The sequence below is a fragment of the Cyprinodon variegatus genome, unplaced genomic scaffold (genome assembly GCF_000732505.1).
Source record: "Cyprinodon variegatus isolate N-32 unplaced genomic scaffold, C_variegatus-1.0 Scaffold964, whole genome shotgun sequence".
Classification (NCBI taxonomy): Eukaryota; Metazoa; Chordata; class Actinopteri; order Cyprinodontiformes; family Cyprinodontidae; genus Cyprinodon; species Cyprinodon variegatus.
In genome coordinates this window covers 106,046-118,765 of record NW_015151417.1, presented here as the reverse complement: position 1 = coordinate 118,765, position 12,720 = coordinate 106,046, and the positions used below count along the sequence as shown (strand labels likewise).

The window sequence follows — 12,720 nt, the reverse complement described above, 5'->3', positions numbered from 1 at the left end:
AATTCTCTCTCTGTGCAGTTCTTCAGTGCTGGTTACTTGTCAAACTTCCTCCAACTCCGTCTCTCTGAGTCTTCCTCCTCGTGATAGCCTTCCCCCCTGATGTCTGCATGTTTTTTGGTTGGTTTAACTTTTTTCTTGTTGGATATATTTTTGGATTTTTGTTTGAAAACACTTCATTAAATCATCAAGAAACCCACCTCTGCCTCCCTGCCTCTGCATTTGGGTCCTCACACCACAACCAAATCCTGACACTCTGACCAATCGCTGTGAGTACAAATATTTGCAGTGTAAATTGGTGACAAAGATGGTAACTGAGTGGACAATAGGCCAGATTAAATCACTTTTTTTTTTTTCACTACATATGACTTTAGGCATAGATCAACTTCATCAGATCACTTTATCAGACACTAGCACTGACAGGTCCTGTAATGCATAAAAAAGCACACTTAGCCAATGGGGGCTTTAGAGGATGAACCTGCTGTCTGTCTTTTCAGATAAACTGAAAACTATGTAGAAGCTCTTGGCCATTCTGTCGACCCAAAGCAAGCCTGAGACAAATGTGGTGAGATCTTCCACTGCAACTTGTGCTTATATCAATTTTTGCTAGGAATGACGAGATAGATTCTGTTGTGCTTTAAAATGTTTCCTTCTAGAAATTTCCTCTCAGCTTGAACCAGGTGGTAATCAAATGATGATCCAACATGAGATAACTAAAGTGCTTCAGACTGCTACTGAAGGCTAAGAGACAGAGGTAAGTTTTATGCAGTCGCTAACTAGATATATCTGATGATAAATAATAGTTTAAATTTAATCTCTAACTCCTGTTTCCTGTTCCATGACTTCCTCTCTGTGCCAACAAACGAATCCTGGGGAGGTGACATGGCGACAGACGTTTTTTAAATTTCACCTTGAAAGAAGTAACCAGTTACATCTACTAGATTAAATTTACTTGAGTAAAACAACTTTTACAGGAATTTTTAACTGTGTTGTACTTTTCACTTTTACTTGGGTAAAATTATGATTAATTATTGCTACCCTTGTAAAAAGTCCTGCTACTTTACCTATCTTAAGTGATTCACTTAATAAAGAACAAGCTTATTTTTTATATAAAATCATCAGAGAGACACAAATCTACTGTTTATGCTTAAGTTAGTTTTTGTACTCAGGCTTCTTTGACATAAAGTATTTTTCTATTTGATGATCCAGCACTGTAAACACATTTGATCTCCATTCGGAGATTATCAAATTATGACTTATAATAAAGTATTGATAATTTTTATAATAAAAAAATGAAATATATTTGAACTGTTTCTTCAACTGGAAAAAAATAGTTGTGTAATTACTGGATGTTATATATTTATGCTTTATCTCATTGATCAAAACACCAATATTCAACTTTACTTTTACTTTTCTGTTTGTTTCTGTTCCAATTTGACAACATTTTAGAACATAACTCAAATGTGTTGATCATGAGTAGTATATAGGTCAGTTACTCGATACTTTATTCTTTCTACCCTTATTTGACTACTTTTCCCTTTTACTTGAATAAAAGTGCGATGAAGAAGTGCTACACTAAATTGAGTAAAATTTTCAGGTACTCTACCCATCTCTGGTAGGTACACTTTTTTGTATTGATAATGTTTTATTACAAAAGCCCTGTTTTGTCTGGGTTTGCAAGAGGAAAGCCAAAATGTTCAGAGGAAACATTAGGGCATGCATTGCGACGTTCTTTGTCCTGTTAGTGTAAATACATTATCACCCTGCAACTGAACAGAGAATAGGATCCAAGAAGTTATATATATGTAGAGGGTAGCAAAGTTGACCAACAAACATTTACTGTTACCTTTATTACAAATTAATTCAAAAATGTACTGTCTGTTGGTTAAGATTTAAGTCTTACCAAGCCAGTACTCGCTAGCAGCATTTCCAAAGCCTCTTTTATACTCAACCCAGGGCCTGTAAAAATTCACTGAGCCATCCATTCTTCTCTGGATAACCTGTTAAAAAGATAAAGGATTCTGTTCAAGAAGTAAATAAATGACTACCTTGAATCTTTAATATAAAAAGAGGGTGTTTTCATTCTCCACTGTCACCACTTTCAGGTTTAAGAGAGTAGATTTTGGCTTTAATTAAGAACTTCAGGATTTGATGGAAAACCCCTCCAAAAGCCAACAGAAAAACAAAGTTGCTTTGTCATCAGCTTACTTTCTATGACTCTAAATGTCCCTATTTGATAGTAAAAAAGGAAAGCGGCACAGTGGGGAAGGCATGAATTAAACTTCAAACCCACATCTATGATCATCAATGCCTGCTGGAGCTATAGTCACAAAATGTTTTCAATGCTGAGATTTTTGACAGTTTAAAAAGCTGCAGAGTGCTACGGACGGATCTCAACAACATAACAGCGGAATGTACAGTAACTGCCGAAGGAAGAGATGGGCGAGACGGAGGAAGCAAGGCTGCAGAGGGGGGCTAACTGATAAGCTAAAGAGAAATCCTCACAGACCTCCGCTTCCATCAATCCTGCTCTCCAACATCCCCTCACTGGAAAATAAAATGGATAATCTTCGACTGGAACTCTCATTAAAGAAGGAGATTAGTAAGTGCTCTGCCATCATGCTATTAACCAGGATGGGCTAACGCTATATCGCGCCAATAGGAACAAAGAACTAAGTTGTAAGACTCAGGGTGGTGGGCTCTGTGTTTACATCAACAACAGCTGGTGTAAAAATGCTAGATCGGTCGCCAGCTTTGCTCTCCAGACTTCGAGTTTCTGACTGTTAAGTGCAGACCGTTCTATCTGCCCAGAGAGCTCAGTGTGGTTAGCATCACTGCTGTTTATGTGCACCCCAATGCTTATACAAAAGAGGCCATTATGACTCTATACCAGGCTATCTCTGAGCTCCAATCTGCATAATCAGAGGGTGTTTTCATCATGGCTGGGGATTTTAACCAGGCTAACTTAAAGACTGTTCTCTCTCATTTTTACCAACATGTGGACTTTGCAACTAGGGGTGAAAACATTGTAGACCTGGTGTACTCTAACATCAAAGATGCATTCAGAGGAGCCCCCCGCACCCACCTTGGGTCATCAGATCATCTCCCAGTCATGCTTTTCCCTGCATATAAGCCCCAGCTGATCAGGGCTAAACCGACAGTTAAAGAGTTCCGAGTCTGGTCTGAGGGCGCCATGGAGACACTCCAAGACAGTTTTGAATGATCTGACTGGAACATCTTCAAGGCTGAAGCAGCATATGACAAGTTGTTAAATATTGGTGAGTATGCTATGACTGTGTCAGCCTACATCAACCAATGCATTTAGGACGTCAGCATCAAAAAGAACATCACCACCCGGGCCAACCAACCACCCTGGATAAATGGAGTGGTTCAGAAATCGCTAAAAGCATGGAACTCAGCTTTCAAGTCTGGTGATAAAGAAGCACTGAGAACAGCGTGTGCCAATTTAAACTGATCAGCGAAGCAGAACCACAGCCAGAAGATCTAGGATCTTTTCCACGATGACAGCAACACCAGAAGGATGTGGAAATGCATTCGGATGATCACAGACTTCCTCAGTGGAACCGTTCCACTGAGGAAGCCATCTCTGCTGCTCTCCATCTGAGCCTGGCATACCTGGAGGAGAAGAACACTCACGTGCGGATGCTGTTCCTGGGCTTCAGTTCAGCTTTCTACACCATCATCCCACAGCATCTAATAGGAAAACTGGAACTTCTGGACTTCAATACACCTCTCCGCAATTGGCTGCTAGACTTCCTCACCAACAGACCTTAGTCAGTCCGGGTCGGACAGAACACCTCTGATATCATCATTCTAAGCCCAGTCTCCTGCTGTTCACCTTGATGACACCTGCCTGCATCCCCAGGTTCACCACCAATCGCATAGTGAAGTTTGCAGATGACACCACAGTGGTGGGCCTCATCAGAGACGACAACGACCTGGACTACAGAGAGGAGGTGAAGCAGCTGGTGGACTGGTGCAAAGATAACATCCTGATTCTGAATGTGGAGAAGACCAAGGTGATCATCTTGGACTTCAGGAAGAACTGTCCTAAACATGCTCCACTGGTTATCAACGGCTCAGCTGTAGAGGTGGTCAACAACACCAAATTCCTGGGGGTGCACATCACAGACACCCTCACCTGTATGGAAACACCACCTCAATGATCAAAAGGACACAAAAGCAGATGTACTTCTTGCGGAGGATGAGTGTAGCCCACCTGGCCCCACCCATCCTCACCACCTTCTTCAGAAGCACCATAGAGAACAGAAGCACCATAGAGAACGTTCTGACCAGCTGTCTCACTGTGTGGTGTGGAGGCTTCAACACCTCAGACTGGAAGAAGGTGAGAAGAGTAGTAAGAACAGCAGAGAATATCATCAGGGCTCCGCTTCCCTCCATTAAAGACATTTCATCCCAGTGCTGCGTGTCCCGAGCCCGTAACATCATGGACTCTTCTCCCTGTTGCTCTCTGGGAAGAGACTTTGAAGCATCCCATGCAGGTCCAGCAGATTTCAGAACAGTTTTTTCCCCACTGTCATTAGACTGCTGAATGTTATGTAAAATTTGTTGTTTTACGTATAGAAAAAAAAAAATTTAGAACTGTAAATATGCAGTCATATGTTAAAATTACTATTTTATGTTGTTTTCTATGTATTTATTACTATTTTCAAGGCTGCACTTTAAAAAATGAAATTGTCTAGAGCTGTTTTAAATGAGAATTATTTTTGTTTACACTTGTCTATACAAAATGACAAAATAAATTGGTCTAATCTAATCTAATCCACTCACCGTCCAGCGTCCTCCTTCTGTGTCCATGTCGCAGTACACCTTCATAAAAGCACACAGTTTAGTGAGTTGTCCTGATCCAATTTTTTATATTTGTCACAAAAAAAAAAAACACATTCTTTTCTTTGACCCTCTTGGAAATGTTTTAATCAGTTTTCTTAGCCCTTGGTTCCATAGTAAGTGAAATCAGTGCATATGTTCCGAATCTCCACCAGGCTGATCCAGTAATTAAACCCAACGACCTGGTGTGCCACTGTACATTTCTAAAGCATCCCAGGTGTGCTGCCTGCTTGCTACTTATCTAAAACAGGCGGCTGTTCTTTCTTACCGCTTGCCCCCCCACCTCCATGTCAATCTAGAGCAGATCCTTCATCCATTAAGTCAGTTGATTAAAAAGCAAAGGGGATATGGTTAACCACAAACAGGTTTCGATTGGAAGGCAACCTGACTTTCGATTAATCTTTTTGAAGATGTTTTAACACCTATCCAGGAGTCTTTGTCAGTTGTTGTTTGTCTGTTGGCTCGCATTAGAGCAAACTCTAGTTGATGCTTTGATGTATTTAAGCTGCATGGAGGACCATCCTTCTGCACACATTCCAAGTCTACGGGATTGATAAAGTCCCGTGTTTCGCATGGGCTATGTCACTGGTCATATGGTGTCTAACAAAAGCCATGCTGCAGGACATACACACCGCTTCTACTTCCACTGCCAGTGGGAGGGAATACAATCTTTCTCTCTCTCTCTCTTTTTTTCTGATACCTGTGACTTAAAAGTTATATTACAAATATAATTGTCTAAATAATGTATGAACTGGTATATGAAAATAAGCTGGCTTAATAATAGAGCTTTTCCTATTTACAAAATAAACTGGAGATTGAACAAAAACATAATAAACCTCTTAGCAAAAACACAACTTGAAATCTACCTGAATTGCAGATGTAGCTCCACTGGGATAGATAGTATAAACTCCACTGGGCTGGTTATTGTCCTGGTTGTGGATGTCATTACAGTCAACAGGAAATGTAATTTCTTGACAGTTGATCAGCAGTGGAGCAAATAAGACGACGACTGAAGACAGCTAAAAAACAGATAAAAAAAAAAAGCTTCTGAACAATATGGATAAAAATAAAACAAATATGAAGATGGATGGATTCTTATCTCTGCTTCTTTCTGTATGTCTGCTCATGTCTCCTTCAACCTCAGTCAGCCTAAGCAGATGGCCACTCACACTGAGACTGGTTCTTAATGTTCAAATGGAGTTTTCCTCTCCACTGTCACTACAGGCAGGCTTGGTGTGAGGGATTGCTGGAGAGTGAGTGAGTCAATGCAATCAACTGGTTTTCCTTAGATAGGAAACTTTCAGTCAATCTGACCCACACTTATCTAAAACACTCAAAATAGACAAAATATCTGTTTTTGGCTATATAATTTTATATATTTAGATTTTCCTAATCTATCATGGATTATTTAGTATCTTTAAAAGAATGACTGAATCCTGAGACCTCATCTATTGTCTCCCACATAAACCATGTAAATGTATGTTGTACCTATATTAAATTAATGTACCACAGAGTGTTTTTATTTTCTTAATTTTAAATCTGATTGTGTTCCTTTAGAACCAATGATCCAGTTATTCTGCCCCCTTTTTTACAAATGTGCATTGATCACAATTGAATACCCGTTTTGAACAGCAGGGTGTGACTGGTTGGGCTCTCCAATACACAATCCTCTTCATCAAATAAATCCAAGAGCAATGTTTCTGTGAGTTTTATCCAATCATAATTCAGTTATCATGGCCCAAATATTTGTGATCCATAAAAACCTGTTACATTTTAATTCTCACATTTTGAAAGACTCCAGATGATAATTTAAGCTTGCTTGTGAACCTTTTTTTCCATCAGTCACAATCATTATTGCCAATTCCTCCTTTCTCCAAAATCTGCCTACCTGTACCAATGGTCCAGAGATAGCATGATTGACAAAACATTTTCAAGTTTGTTTTTTTTATAGATCATAACACTTGCATGAAAGTCTGCATACACAAGTTTAAAGCTCTGCTTTTTTACATGAGACCCTATATGTGTGACAGATTTTTGGCCCTAAGAGAAACTGACATAGAAAAGGATGGCCTCTGCTCTGAGTCATGACAATCTTGGCTTTATTAATAACTTGAATATCTTCTGGGAAAGGAGACACATCTTTAAGAGAGGTGGAATTTACCTTAATTGATGAGGTGCAAAACCTTTGGCTTCCAGTATTTTCTATTCAATGAATAAAGTACAGGTCACATAAGTCAGTGCTTCGGAGCGTGGTGCCCAACCATAAAATGGAAAAAAAAACAGCTGTGAAATCCTAACAGAAGCATCTCCCCTGCTCCTGCAAGCCCTCCAGAGCAAAATCTCCTGTTTCCAGCACAACACTACAGCTGAATCTACCCATTCAACATGATAACACCACCCCCCCAACCCCCCCATTGCCCCCAGAACCAACTCCTCACTTCTCTTCTCAGCCAAACACTACCTGAAAGACTCTCCCACTGTCAGCCCTGTTATCAAAGTACACTGTACAAGATTTGACTCAACATGTTAGGCAGCCAACACACAATCAAAGTCTTCAGTTCCTGTAACCAATATTGCCCTATTAGATAATTTTTTTGTTTACTTTGAAACCATTTTTCCAACTGATCTAATTACCAAATGGAATGTTATAAGAGAGCATGTTATCATGGACTTATCATAGACACTTAATAAATTTGCCCAGGTAGTAGTAGGTAGTAGAATTGATTGCTGCAACAGTGTCCTCACGGGGTTGCATAAAAAGTACATCAGGCCATTGCTGCTGCCCATGTTCTCACTTGAACTAACAAAGTAGAGTAAATCAGCCCGGTTCTGAAGTCCTTCCACTGGCTCCGTGTAGCTCAGAGAATAGACTTTAAAATCCTTCTGTTATTCTATAAATCACTGAATAGATCAGCTCTTTAATGCATAATAGATCTGTTGTCGGTATGTCAACCTCCCAGAGCAATCAGGTCTTCTAGTTCCAGCCTACCTGTCCCCCCAGAACCACAACCAAACATAGAGAAGCAGCATTTAGTTCCTATGCTTCCGTTACCTGGAACAAACTCCCAGAAGACTGGAAAAGAGATAAAAGCCTGAGTTATTTTAAATCAAAGTTAAAAACCAATTTTTTAGAGCTACCTTTGATTGTTGAAGTTGAACTTCTAACTGAGGTATTACTATTTTAAGGTTGTGATTCAACAGTTTTATTTTATTCTGTTTGCTTAATCATTTTTTACTTAGTTTTATTCTGCTTTTTGCTCCAATTGTTTTATTTGTTTTACAAATGTTTTTACTTTCATTCTGCTTTTATTTTCTTCAGTTTTAACTAATTCAAGTAAAGCACTTTGAATTGTACATCTACTAAATTGTTCTGTAGAAATAAAACTGGCTTGCCTTGCCTTTCCATTTTATGGCTTCAAGCATCTCTGTAAACATTAGTGAGAAAATGCATGTGGGAGTTTAATCACCTATATGTAACAGAGGGATTTAAACAGCAGAAAGGAAACGCTTACCCTCATCCTTACGATTGAACTGGATGAAACAGAAAAAATTTGAAGTCAGCTGTTATAGGTGCTGAGTGAACTGAAAATAAGTTGATGCCCAAACACTGGCTTCTATTCAGTGTCTCATAATTTCAGACACCTCTACTCTACTTATACCTGCCAATGTGCTGAGGTGTTGAAGCACCCTCATGAACCTAAATCTAGCATAACACACCTGTTCATGGGAATAATAAAGACCTTGGCTTCACAAGGTAGAATGTCCTGATAATAATCTGATAAGTCTGGTCATGCAAATAAAATATACAGCTTAGGGCAAATAAACAAAATGCTGCCTTATAAAACTAGAACAAGTTAAGAATAAATAAATACCATTATGAATAAGCATAATAACCAGGCTCACAATAGGAGCAGAGCCATACAACACTAGAGCAGAGTGTTACAAGCCAAGGAATAAAAATGTGTTTGCAAAGAAATTTTAAGACAGAAAGAGAGGAGGCCTGTCTGACTCTTAAGGGTAAGTTTTTACATACTGTAGGAGCTTCTCTCTCTAATTTTTAGGGATAGTCAGACCTAAGTGATTGAGGTGGGCAGTATAGTTTATAGTCCAAGATAGATATTTTGGAGTGAGGTTGTTCAGACATTTTAAAAGAAATAACAGCAGTTTAAAATGTATTCTATAATAAACAGAGAGCCAGTAAAGGGACACCAGGATGGAGGAAATATGTTCACAACGGCAGATGTGAATTATCCAGCAAGCGGCAGAATTATGCACAAACTTCATAGTTGCCTGGCTAATGCCTACATACAGTACAAAGGATCACAGTAGTCCAGAAGAATTGTTATGAAAGCATGGCATAATTTTTCCAGGTTGGTTCTCGCCACTATAGTATTTTATATTTACACAAGGAGGATCTAATCTACAAAATAACACTTAAGTAAACCATTGCCTTGTGATAATTTCCCTGACCTGGCTTTGGACTTCTGCATGTTCTCTGGGGCTGCATCCTCTGGGATATCTGGGCGGTACCCACCGTATCTTGTTGGTAGCTCACTAGCTGGATCCTATCTCGTTCTCTGGTGATGGACTGAAGTGTTAAAACCAGGTTAGTGACTCACGTGCATAATCTTTCTCAATTAGATTTACGTGGTAACTAACCTGTGTTTGCTTTCAACAGATTTTCCAGTGATACATATGTGGAGTCAAGGTTTTTCATTTGCTTATTTTGTGTGATAAAATGTTTGAACAGAAGTAATGATTGTGAGATCCTGTACCATTCACTATGCTATGCTGTTTAGGGGGTCAGAAAACAGGTGCCTTCCCTCCCTACTCTAGACAAGGGTGAAGGAAAGGTCATGAGAAATAATGAGTTTACAAAGCCTCCTTCATGCTATGGTAAAATATATGCTCTACCGTCCTGTCTCTGGTGAGAACAGAAAAGCAGTTGTCTGGAAATGTTTATCCAAAAGTATATTTATGTCTTTTGATGAAGTGTTACCCTTGGGAAGATTCAATGTTCATGTGTGTGTATGCTGTGGATTCTTCTTAAAATGAGGGGTGTGATTCTGAATGCTTCAGAGTCACATTGGGAGCTTTGTTCAGGTCGTTCTGTGATTCTCCTTTGCAAAGAAAATAAACCTTTTCTTCTTACTCTCAGTGCTCAATTTTTACTCCACACATAAATGCCCTTGCTGCTGCTCACACAGATCTCCTTCAAATAAACACTGAATTATCCCAAAGTCTGTCTTGCCTTGAATATTTGATCCTTCTGTTCTGATTTATGACATTTTATAGCTATAACTGGGGAGGAGCAATTTACAAGATCTATATGAAAAAATAATATAATAAATTGATAATAAATTATCATTTATATTAAATAATCTATTATTAGTATTACATAGCTATATATTTTTTTGTAAATGTACTTAACAGTACCGTAAAAATCTGGTTCTGGATAAGTGAAAGATGACAAGGATAAGTGTGCTGTCTCTCTAAAATCACCTGTCAATTTAAAAATTTGAACCAGTCATAACTATCCAACCACAAAACAGAAACAGAAAAACTTGCAGAGAATCTTTTCCAGCTTAAGATTTAAAAATTTCTTATTGTTTTTCAATCATACATACAGTTCATGTGACAACAGATGTTTCAACTGTGAACATACAGTTGTAAAAGTTACAAATATAAGTTACAAAGTTACATCTTTGCAAAACTACAACTAAAAATCTACAAGGTGTGGTGAAACTGTTAAACTCTCTTAATAGTTGTTGGTTTAATACATCTGAAGGTTGTTGACCATTAAACAAGAAAAAGAGGAACAGAATGATTGATTGAACTATATCTATCCTGAAATCTTATTTACAATGTGCAGTATAACCTTTGATCAATGGATTTGTTCTTTGTCTTCTTCCTTTTCTCATTTGAAAGCAATTTCTTTGTGCATTACCATCATCAACCTGTAATGTGTGAAACTGCCTCATCAGCGATTTTAGTTTCTCATTTGTAAATTTGTGATGTTTACTCATAACTTTTTGATTTGTACTTATGTAGATGCAAAGTTGTTTACACATTAAACAACTGAAGTACAAGAAGTACAGGGAGTGGCGGCCTAGTGGGTAGGGCATTATGCTTGGAAACCAGAGTTTCTTATTTCAAGCCCAGCTCCCACAGAGTGCCACTCTGGGTCCCTGAGCAAGACCCTTAACCCCACTCTACTAACCTGGCGTCACACAGTAGCTCCCCGAGGAGATGTGTTAAATGGGTTAGAGTTCATTTCGTTGCTCTGTTCTTGTGACAGTGTAATGACAAAAAAATAAGCTGGAATACATACGGATTAGTTGACAATAGTTAAAAAAAAAAAAAACATTACATTTACTCTTAATTAACTTCAATTTTCATACTCAGAAACCTACACATAAGTTTTTATTGACAGTTATCTTGCCCCTTATTGCAACATGTTTTCTTCTCGGCAGTAAGGCAAACACGAAAACGGCAAAAGAGCTTTCTCAAAAGGAAAGAGCCCCTACAGGTCAGTGACCGTAGCATCAGTGTCAGCATTTTGAAGGGTGAAATCCAGTTTCAAGTCTTTTTCATCCTGTTTCAGGTTTTCTTGTGGACAGTGTTGTATCATACAGGGTATAATGGGTCAAAACTCCTAACAACCCTTTGAGATTTGGTATGGAATTATTTTTATTTCACCATTTTTATAGACCTGTTTTGTCTAAAAGAAAATGAGATGGGCATTTCTGGCATGACCATAAAGTGCAAAAGAGTTGACTACTTTGATATTGAAGTGCAAAACCATCAGGTCTGACAAAAGTCCAAAAAATCAAAACAAAATATAGAGATGATGGAGAATCTGCACTTGAAATAATTGAAAAGAAAACAACAGTAAAAAAAAAATGTCATTCAGTAAAAGACTATCAACTCTAAAACTAAGAGATCACTCTATGAAATGGGAGCTGGCCTTGCGCTCATCTGCCTTGCTGTGCTTTTTGTGAGGGACTGCTATTAAGTTAATGAGTCGATGCAATCAGCTGATTTTCCTTAGATAGGAAACTTTGAACCAATCTGCCTGTATGATCTGGTTGAACTGTCTCTGTACAGTGTCTTGAGATGACATGTGTTGGTAACTGGCGTTACATGAATAAACTTAATTAAAATAAACTGAATTAAATTGAAATACATTGAATTACTTCGGCCAAATCTGTAATCGCAAAAAGTGAAAACCACCCAGCTGACACCCAGCTCAACTGCACAGCAAGCAAACAGAACCAATCCGAACATGGACACTTCTGGATATGACTACAAAGTCCATCATTGACCTCCGATCTCCAGTGTCCTGGTGCCAAGCGCACCAATGGACATTCTTATGTTTAAACACAGTGTTCATGGTGGACAATCCATGACTTCAAAGAAGTCCAGCGATGTAATAGAACTTGGTTTTAGAGGTTGGGGTCCATTCCATCTAATCATGTCCCTCCAGGTGCCACTGCCATTTATGAGTCTCTTTAGCATTCTAATATTACATTAAAGATGGAGAACCAAGAGAAGTTGATTATCCTGCTGAGAAAAGGAATTTTTCAAAGGCTTTTGCTTTTTAATAGATTCAATTTTTACATGTATCTGCATGTTAAAATGGATCTGAATCCCTAGCCTTTGTATACACATGTTCACTGGATACTGGGGATGACAGCAGAGAGATAGATTGATTAATTGATTGACTTTGTTAATCTTACAGTGAAGAAATTAACTTGTTACATAAGCTCAAATAGTCAAAGAAGAAGAATGTGCCAAAGGTGCAAGGGATATATACAGCATATTGAGTGCGTTTTTCTGTTTTTTATAGCAGGA

General features: G+C 38.5%; 1 pseudogene; it reads right to left on the bottom strand.

Moving 5' to 3' along the window:
- The window catches only part of LOC107100368, a 7,233-nt pseudogene extending 1,339 nt beyond the window's left edge, over positions 1-5,894 (bottom strand).
- Positions 5,895-12,720: the final 6,826 nt, after the last annotated feature.